Source organism: Lissotriton vulgaris, chromosome 8, assembly GCF_964263255.1.
Source record: "Lissotriton vulgaris chromosome 8, aLisVul1.2, whole genome shotgun sequence".
Lineage (NCBI taxonomy): Eukaryota > Metazoa > Chordata > Amphibia > Caudata > Salamandridae > Lissotriton > Lissotriton vulgaris.
In genome coordinates this window covers 1,088,447,020-1,088,457,389 of record NC_141696.1, presented here as the reverse complement: position 1 = coordinate 1,088,457,389, position 10,370 = coordinate 1,088,447,020, and positions in this window count along the sequence as shown.

Below are 10,370 nucleotides of genomic sequence, written 5' to 3'. Positions count from 1 at the left end.
CCTGGAGAATTGTGCTCTTTGGATCAAGTTAATGTATGCAGGTATTTCAATCATAGATTTAAAGCTATGATTTCTTTTATCACCAATAAAAGAAATCCTCCTCTAGGAGAGGTTCTGGTCTACTTTTGGAGAAAGGAGTATCAAGCAAGAGGTGCTCCTCACATACACATGCTAATATGGATCAAAGATGCTCCCAAATTTGGAACAGACTCAGATGATACTGTGTTGTCTTTTATTGAAGAATATGCTACATGTGATATACCCTAAAGTACACAAGATAAGGACTTAAGACAACAAGTCCTACGATTCCAAAGCCATCATTGTGGGAAATATTGTTGTCGAAAGTACAAATCTAAGGACAAATTCTACACCGAATGCCGTTTTGCATTTCCACGACCTGTAATATCAAAAGGAAGAGTGAACAGTTTTATGTCATCTTTGGGACATCCTATCACAAGAAAGTCTCCAAAAAATACCTACAACTGAAGAAGAAATGAAGAGTCAAAATATATAAATGACTATAACCCGGTCATTTTGTCCATGTGGAATGCTAATATGGATATTCAATATGTTTCTGACAATTCCATTGCTGTTGCTCGATATGTAACATCCTACATAACAAAATCAGAAAAGACGGAATTGAAGGAAATGTGGGAAGAGATTTCCCACGAGAAGAGTCTAAGTAAGAAGTTATATACTTACCGTTTGAAGATGTTATCTCATCGAGAAATTGGAGCGTGTGAATGCTCGGATCGGTTATCATCTGCAAGTCTTTATTCCAAATCTAGAAGAATCATTTGGGTGAGTCTAGGTCTTGCTGCAACACGAAACCCAGTTCTTAAATCTGTACAAGAAATTGAATATTTAGCTGAAAAAGAGCCAGAAAGTACAGATATTGTGAAAAAAAATATGTTGGATACATATTATCCAAATAGAAGTCATCATCTTGAGAACATTTGTCTCTATGAAGTGCTGCAAAACTATATTTTTAAATGGAATATTACCGAAAACATTATTAATTGTATATATGTCGTTATTGGTTCTGAAGGATGTCTGGTGAAACAAAGAAAAGGACATTTGATTAATCACCGTAAACTGAGTTGCGAAACACCTGACAAAAGGGAATTTTACTATTTAGCTCTTTTGCAACTTTTCAAGCCATGGCGTTCAGAATTGGAATTACTTGGACATTTCGAGAGCTATGAAGATTCCTTCAATGCAAGTAAAGATACTATAGAATGTCCTGTTTTTGCTAATTATTTGAAAATGTTGAATGACGAAATTGAGCAAGAAGCTAGAATTGCAGCTGAGATTGCTAGAGACAGTTCTCAAGACAGTCAAAGTTCTGCTCCTTTAAGTCAGGACACACTAGGAGAACCAATTGTTCAGAATGAGGCAGCAACTGCTATGGAAGAGGTGGAAACAGCAATGTATCAAGGTCAAGAAGATGTAACAAACTTAGGAAACTTGGAAGAACAACTAAATCTAAGGACAAATTCTACACCGAATGCCGTTTTGCATTTCCACGACCTGCAATATCAAAAGGAAGAGTGAACAGTTTTATGTCATCTTTGGGACATCCTATCACAAGAAAGTCTCCAAAAAATACCTACAACTGAAGAAGAAATGAAGAGTCAAAATATATAAATGACTATAACCCGGTCATTTTGTCCATGTGGAATGCTAATATGGATATTCAATATGTTTCTGACAATTCCATTGCTGTTGCTCGATATGTAACATCCTACATAACAAAATCAGAAAAGACGGAATTGAAGGAAATGTGGGAAGAGATTTCCCACGAGAAGAGTCTAAGTAAGAAGTTATATACTTACCGTTTGAAGATGTTATCTCATCGAGAAATTGGAGCGTATGAATGCTCTGATCGGTTATCATCTGCAAGTCTTTATTCCAAATCTAGAAGAATCATTTGGGTGAGTCTAGGTCTTGCTGCAACACGAAACCCAGTTCTTAAATCTGTACAAGAAATTGAATATTTAGCTGAAAAAGAGCCAGAAAGTACAGATATTGTGAAAAAAAATATGTTGGATACATATTATCCAAATAGAAGTCATCATCTTGAGAACATTTGTCTCTATGAAGTGCTGCAAAACTATATTTTTAAATGGAATATTACCGAAAACATTATTAATTGTATATATGTCGTTATTGGTTCTGAAGGATGTCTGGTGAAACAAAGAAAAGGACATTTGATTAATCACCGTAAACTGAGTTGCGAAACACCTGACAAAAGGGAATTTTACTATTTAGCTCTTTTGCAACTTTTCAAGCCATGGCGTTCAGAATTGGAATTACTTGGACATTTCGAGAGCTATGAAGATTCCTTCAATGCAAGTAAGGATACTATAGAATGTCCTGTTTTTGCTAATTATTTGAAAATGTTGAATGACGAAATTGAGCAAGAAGCTAGAATTGCAGCTGAGATTGCTAGAGACAGTTCTCAAGACAGTCAAAGTTCTGCTCCTTTGAGTCAGGACACACTAGGAGAACCAATTGTTCAGAATGAGGCAGCAACTGCTATGGAAGAGGTGGAAACAGCAATGTATCAAGCTCAAGAAGATGTAACAAACTTAGGAAACTTGGAAGAACAACTAAATCTGGAGCAGAAAGAGATATATGAGCAAGTGAGAGCACAGATTGACCATGGATTACTTCATGAGCAGAAAGAGTCCTCTTGCTCATCATTTGAACCTATCCGAATGTACGTGAGTGGACAAGCTGGAACAGGCAAACATTTTTTAATTAAAGTAATCACAACTTTTCTACAGAAAACAACTGAGTCGCATTTGTCTTGTGTTGTCACTGCTCCAACTGGATTAGCAGCCCACAATATTAAAAGAATTTCTTTACATTGTTTATTAATGCTACCAGTAGAGCATGAAAATAAATTAGAGTACCATAAGCTATCTGGAGAAGCTTCTTATGAAGTTTCAAGAGTCTTGAGGAAAATGAAACTTCTCATTATGATTGAGGTAAGCATGGTATTAAACGTAATGCTTGCTTTTGTGCATTTAAGAATGCAGCAAATTCTTAAAACAGAGTATGACGTATTATTCAGAGGAAAACAGGTCATGTTTTTTGAGATCTTCTACAACTTACTCCTGTAAAAGGACAACCAGTGTTTAAAACACTGTCGCATGAAGATACCAGAAAGTCTTTGGGGAGCATTGGAAATGTAAACATTTGGTCATATTTTGAGTATAAGGAACTTATTACAAATATGTGACAGATAAATGCTGCTGTTTATGAAACTATTCTTCAAGATATAAGAATTGGAAAAATGACTGAACATGGCAAACAAGCTTTACAGAGACGATTACTTTCGAATTTGTTTCCAAATGAAAATATTGTTCCAGAGAAAATATACATGAGAATTGCAGAAAAGCAATCTGTAATCTGCTTAATGCCAACACTACGTGAATGTTCTATATTCAATGAAGAAATGTTAAAGTTAGAAAATGAAGAAATTATAAAATTGGAGGCTATTGATAAAATAGAACATGAAGGAATCACTATTATTTTGAATGAAAAGTTTAAGAGGAAATTGGATTCTTTAGAGAAATCGATAAGTAAAACTGCAGGTTTAGAAAATAATTTGTATGCATATGTAAACTGTAGGGTAATTTTACGACCTAATTTGAATGTGGAAAAAGGTTTAGTAAATGGAGCAATGGGTAAAATTGTTGATTTTGTTAATTGTGAAAATAGAGATGGGATTGATTTTTTGAAAATCAAATTTGATGAAATTGCTGAAGTACAACATTTTAGTCGTTGTTCATCTCGGTTTTTGCTTGTAAAAGATATGCATGTACGCAGTAAACAGTTTCCTGTTTGTTTGGCATATGGGGTGACCATTCATAAATCTCAAGGTTTAAGTGTAAATAGTGCTTTAGTGAATATTGGAAGTACCGTGTTTAAAGAGGGGATGGCATATGTTGCTTTGTCTCTAGTCAGAACTTTATCTGGATTGTACTTGATTGATTTTGATGAGACAAAGGTTAGTGCAGATGCAAATTGTGTGAAAGAGTATAATAGGTTAAGAAGAGAATATGCACCTAATTTAGGTCAGTATCCAGTATTTGAAAGCGTGTGGTAGGTAGAAAAAGGAGATTTGAGAATATCTGTAGTGAAACTGTAGAGAAAGAAAAAAAACAATATGAAGTTGCGCCTGCAAGCAAAAAGAAAAAGGACAGTGTTGGAGAGAATGTTGGTTATCGGTTTGAAAATAGTTGTGGTGTCAACTGCTATGCTAATGTATTTGTTAATGTTGTTTCTGTTCTTGAAAGTTTGCAACGGCAAATTGTTGAAAATAGGGACGAAAGATTCTGTTCATTGTTGTATTCTGTGTATGAGAAATGTAGTAGTGATAAAAGTCAAATACAAAGTGTTTCTGATATTCGAAATGTTTTGCACATATGTTCTGGTTCTAGTCAATTTACGTGGAATATTCAGCAAGATTGTCAGGAATTTTTAATGTTTATTCTTGGTGTATTGGAAGATGAAGGTATAGATATTGAAAACCTTTTTGGCCTTTTTGTAAATGGCAACATGATTGTCAAAATTGTTTTTTTACATGTAGCACTAACATGGACACTCAAAGATTCATATATTTGTAGACCTGACTGTGAATCAGTGGGGCATATTACCAAGTGATAATTATCGCTATTGCTTGGTTAGAGACAAAAATGTATTGGCGACCTGCGGCGATTTTTATCGCAGATAAACCTTGGTATTACCAAGGTTTATCGCAAATGCGATAATAAAGCCAAAAAAGCGGAGATAAACCCCCTTGATAATATGCCCCAGTGTCTTTTAACAATCTAATTACAGGAGCAACTCAAAACATGGAGTGTAGCCAATGTAAATCAGAAATGTCATCAACATTGTTTATACAAAGATATGGACAGTATGTAATTTTAATGCTGCAACGTTGTAGAGCTGATGGAAGAAAATTGGAAACTTTAATTAAAAATGTTATAGCTGGGCAAGTTTCAATATCAGGAAGAACTTTTGTAGCTGTTGCAAATATTTTTCATGATGGACCTTCTACAACATCTGGACATTACACTGTTGTTTATTTAAAATGTCTGAAAGGTTGGATATATTGTAATAATAGTCAATTAGCTTTTAAGCAACGTTTGCCTAAAGAGTTACCAAATTCTTACCTAATATTTTTAAAGCCAAAATTTTCAGTTCAAAATTTGGCCTTTTTAGGATTACTGCTGTTAAGGTACATTAGTCTGGTGTTGTAGAGTATTTTGTAAGTGAGGGTGAGGAGGTTGAAGGTGACCCTCTTGTTGATATTGAGGCAGTGTACGAATATTAGGTGGTGACTGATATGGCTGCAGCAGGGAACATTGATATTCAGTCAGGTGGTGGTCTTTTGGATTTGTTGTAGTTGTTGTAGGTGTTTGGCTGGAATTCATGTGTAGAGTGTTTTGCCACAGTGTAGTCTGCTGCTGATGAGGGGCTTTGTTACTGTTCTTCTTTTGGTAAGGATCCACTTGTAAATGTTGCGGAGCATGTGGAGGGTGTTATGACAGTACGAGGAGACGGTGTAGACATGCCTACACATGGAGAGGGAGGAGTTTAGGATGAATCCTAGGTTGTGGACATAATTGGTAGGTGTTGGTCGTATCCACAGTGTAGTGAGCTAGCAGGAGTCTTCCAAGGCTGAGGGGGTGGGTCTGAGGATGATGTTTAGAGAGCTGCTCTTTATGTAGTTGGTGATGTCCTTCATTGTGTCGTGGAGGTTGCTTTTGGTGGTATGTGGATTCTTTGTGAGGAAGAGGATGAGCTTAGTGTCGTCGATGTAGGAGATGATGTTGAGGTTGGGATGGCGGGTCACATGTGTGAGGGTGGTCATGTAGTTGTTGAATAGCGTTGGGCTGAGGGATGAGCACTGGGAAACGGAGCAAATGGTGTCGTGGGTTTCGGATCAGAAGGCTGGGAAGCAGACGCTCTGGATTACTATTGAACAATTAGCAAACTAAGAATTTGACGCATACTATTTGGCCGTGTGGAATAGTATGTGAAACCACAAAGGACTTGTTATATATTTTGTCAGCATATATTTGTAAGTAATATTATTTACAGTGTATGAAACTTAATCATAATGTTTTGTTATGTTATGATTGTTTGAGATGTGTCATATTTACGTAAGAAATTGCTCTTAGAGAAAAACATTTAAGATATGTTTTATTTCTATTTTTTAGATTGTTATTGAGAATGTTTTTTTAAGATAATTTTATTGATTGTCTTTTTTTTGCCCGCTGTTATATGGTGAGTACTATTGAACTCACTGTTTCTAGTGAAATTCAATATTTTCTGAGAACAGCCAAAAAGGCAAATGTAATACTTTACAAATTATTTTGTGTTGTAAGAGATATATTGTAACTGTATTTTTGTGTCTTCCACAGATGGTAATTTTATAATATATACATTTTTATTATTTAATATGCTTAAGGTAAGTACAAGTAACTGCTAAAAATGGTTGATGGAATGTGCTTCAAACGAGCTCAAGTAACTAAACAATGACGAGAAGGTAAGTGTGTAAAGATGGTTTGTATCTTTTAAGGATATTTAAAAAAATGATATACTGGGTGTACCTGTCAGAACCCCTCATCAGTCAGTGGATATGATAATAACTTATCTAAACCCTATCTGCTGCAGGAGAGATGAAGAATCCGCAAAGAAACATACTTGGAGTGCTTTAGTGGAACAGAGGAATTCTAAGATGGCCACCTCGAGGAAAGACACGGTGGTGGTCTAGTCATTTAGCACACACCTGTGGGGAATCCTTGGTGAGGCGCACGCTCCCTAACGAGTGCTCACTTCACCTACGACATTCCTGAGTTCAGACCCGTTTTCACCAGCTCAATAGATATTCCTGAAGAGAAAGCACAAATATTTCTGAGAGAGTTAAAGAAGGTTCCTGGTTAAACTTACCTTAGTTATCGTGGCCGCAACTAGAATTCAGCTTCCGATTTGGAAGAAGTCCACACTTTACACAGCGGTTGATTTTCCTGTTGTGGCTCCTTCAGGGCAAACGGACTTAGTCGTATTAAGCATCTGAAGAGCATAGAGAGAATAAGAAACCATACAAGAAACCTAGGTGATACCTTATAGTTGACAAAGGTATATTCTTGGAAAATAATCGTATGACAAGTTACTAAGTGACTAAACTTACCTGACATTATAGAGAATATTGAATATATTCACTCATTGTATTTTATATAACGTAAAACGAGAAACGAGAAAATTTGTGATAAGCAAGGTCTTAAGGGAAAAGAAAGCATTGAGTAAGGAATACTAGAAACACTGTTGAATTAAGAAGGAATGTTAGTGAAAAACACAAGATATTCAAGGATTGACAGAATAGATAAGAAGCAACAGCATAAAGAAAGGTTAGTAGAAGAACACAAGGAAATTAATAATAAACAAATTAGATAATAAACTGAGAGGCCAAGGTTAATGAATGTTACGTAATTATAGGTTATAAGCAGTGAGAAAAATAAAGAACCGCAAGCTACAAGGTTGCAGATAAATACTAGAGGAGAGGCTAGTTCGAAAGTTGAAGAGGTAGGTAATTAGTAGGTTAGACTAATTTATAGATGAGGAATAAAGATAGAGTAAAGACATGAAGTATTCAAAGCGTAGTGTGATAATGATGTCTAAATATACACAGATACACAGTGGTATTCTGGACAATGAATAGTATATTTAGCATTTTACTAAAACACATTTATTATTTTGGAATGGGTAAGGTGAATAGATATATTCTACATTTTTTAATAGTGTATTTTAGTATAATAGCCTGAGTCTTTTCCAATTGTCATAAGGAGTGACTGGTTTAGAAATTTATGAAAAGCTAAGAACAGGATATTCTTATAAGTAATTATATTTATATAGCTTTGCAAAGGAGTAAAACTCTAGTAATGGAATGTTATTAGATAATAGTATTTATATAGTATTTTTTGTATGCCAAAATAGGTGAAAATGGTAGTTTTGTATTATATCTCATGAAAAGTGATAACATTAACTGTTTTTATTTTTATAGAAGGAGCAAGATAAAGGAAAAATTATGGAAAGAGAACAGACTCATACTGAGGAGATTTTGGATATTATCTTGAGTATAATTGAAGAATTAATTGTATCTGTCACAGTGCTGGAGAAATGAGGTGTGATTTCGAAGATGAAAGCTTTGATGGAGATTTTCTGGAAGTATCAAATTATGTTGAAATTTTAGAACAAATTAATTCAGAAACTGCTAATGAGGGAATTGATCTAAATGACATATCTGATGAACTTGTGTTGGAATGTCTGTTCAATTATGAGATGTTACAAAAATAAATGTATTGTTTAAAAATAATAAAGGTTTGAGCACTATCTACCAATGTATTTTTTGCACTAAAAGTGAAGCACTTATAGATTCAGTTATATATTCTTTAAATGTTTGTATTGATGTAAAATATGCAAAGTGGGTCCGAGGGTATGGATTGCTGAAAATTCGTATGGAGTATACATGCAGTCTTGTATCCACCTGTAAACTTGTGTTTTATGCCTTCAAATTCCCAGTGTGTATCCTTAGACTTCCTTCAAACACTCTGTCACAGTTGTTTTCGTTTTGTAGTGAGTCATTTATCTGTATGTAGTAATCCATTCACTACATTAAAACACTAATGGGCACACATATAATAACTGGCATATCCCCAGGAATATGTTAGTTACTGTGCTCTGTGACATCACCACCATGGATGTGCCGTATTTACAATGAGGTATACCATGGGGCAAAAATGGCACATATATGTGATGTATCTGTGCTGTAAAGGTGGTGCATTGTTTGAGTTATGTTTCAAGTGGAACGCAGCTCCAGCAATGCTCTGGGGGCCCTATGCTGAGAATGCTGTGTCAATCCTTACACCTGCTTCAAGCTAGTGCAGGGTTTTGACACAGCATGAGCCCAAAAGTGACAAAGTGAAATCTTGTAGATTTTAGTCAGCCACTTTTAGGAGGTGTTCCTGCGCCGCAACCGTCCCCCCCCCCCCCCCTATGTAGGAATGTCTCCTACTGGTACAGGGATTTACAGAGTGCCGCACCTCCCAGAGACGTCACATTCTAAATACCACATACCATGGCGCATCTTTTGCACCACTCTTCATCAGAAAAGTGATGCAATGGCGGTGTAAAAGAGGCACAAGGGTGTTGTAAATCTTCCCCTAACAAACACTTACAAATTCACCCAGGCAGTTTCATTAGCAGTGCATTCTTTTTGAATTTCCTTTGGTTGTTATTTTACATTAAAAATATGAAATGTAACTTTAAAAATAAAATAAATATAAGTATTTATAATAAAAATGTAGGAAATTACTATAAAAAGAAAGAAATATAATAATTAATACATTTTAAAATTATCATTTACAAAACGTTTGAAATTCATTGAAAAAAACATAGGTTTCAGACACATTATAGTTAGGAATTAGCATTTTAAAAACCTTAGAAATTCACTGAAAAAAACATAGGTTTCAGCCACGTTATAATTAGGAATTAGCATTTAAAAAACCTTAGAAATTCACTGAAAAAACCATAGGTGTCACCCATGTTAGTTCAGCTAACTATAACTTGCGCACCCGCAATGCACTGCTGATGACATCACATATTACATCATTCATGACATGGTCAGTTACATCACTCATGACATCACTGATGACATCTCAAATGACATCACTGATGACATCATCCAGTGAATGTGTGTCTTTCTTAAAAATAAATATTTTTTATATATGTATATCTAAAGGTCAATGGACGAATAAATGGGTAAATAAATGTCTAAATTGTTTTTTTTTTGTAAATTGATTGTATAACTGACTTATTAAGTGTATTTTAGTGAATACATGTATTAGCGAGTAATTTTTAAATATGTAAATATCTGTATCAGTGTCTCACTTTGTGTATACGTGGCTGCATGGGTTGGTGAGTAGCTACATGAGTGTCTATATGGGTTATTAGTTGGATTTTTGAGCATGATGCTCAGTGATGTATTATGTCAAGTCCAGGGTCAAATAGAAAGTTGAGGTCACCCCCCAATAATATTTTGTGTGGCTCTAGTTTTGACAGTTGGGTATTCAGTGTGCAGAAGAACTCAGGGGAGTCTGTGTTCAGGGCATAGATGTTTACTAGTGAGACCCTGTGGCTGCCGAGGGAGACAGTGACAATAATGTATCTGCCTTCCGGGTCGCAAATCACACCACTGAGACTAAAAGGGACTCTTTTGTGTATTAAAATGGCAATGCCCCTAGCATAACTGCTGTAGTTGGCAAAAAACCTGTGCGCCCCCAGCTGGCACCAAA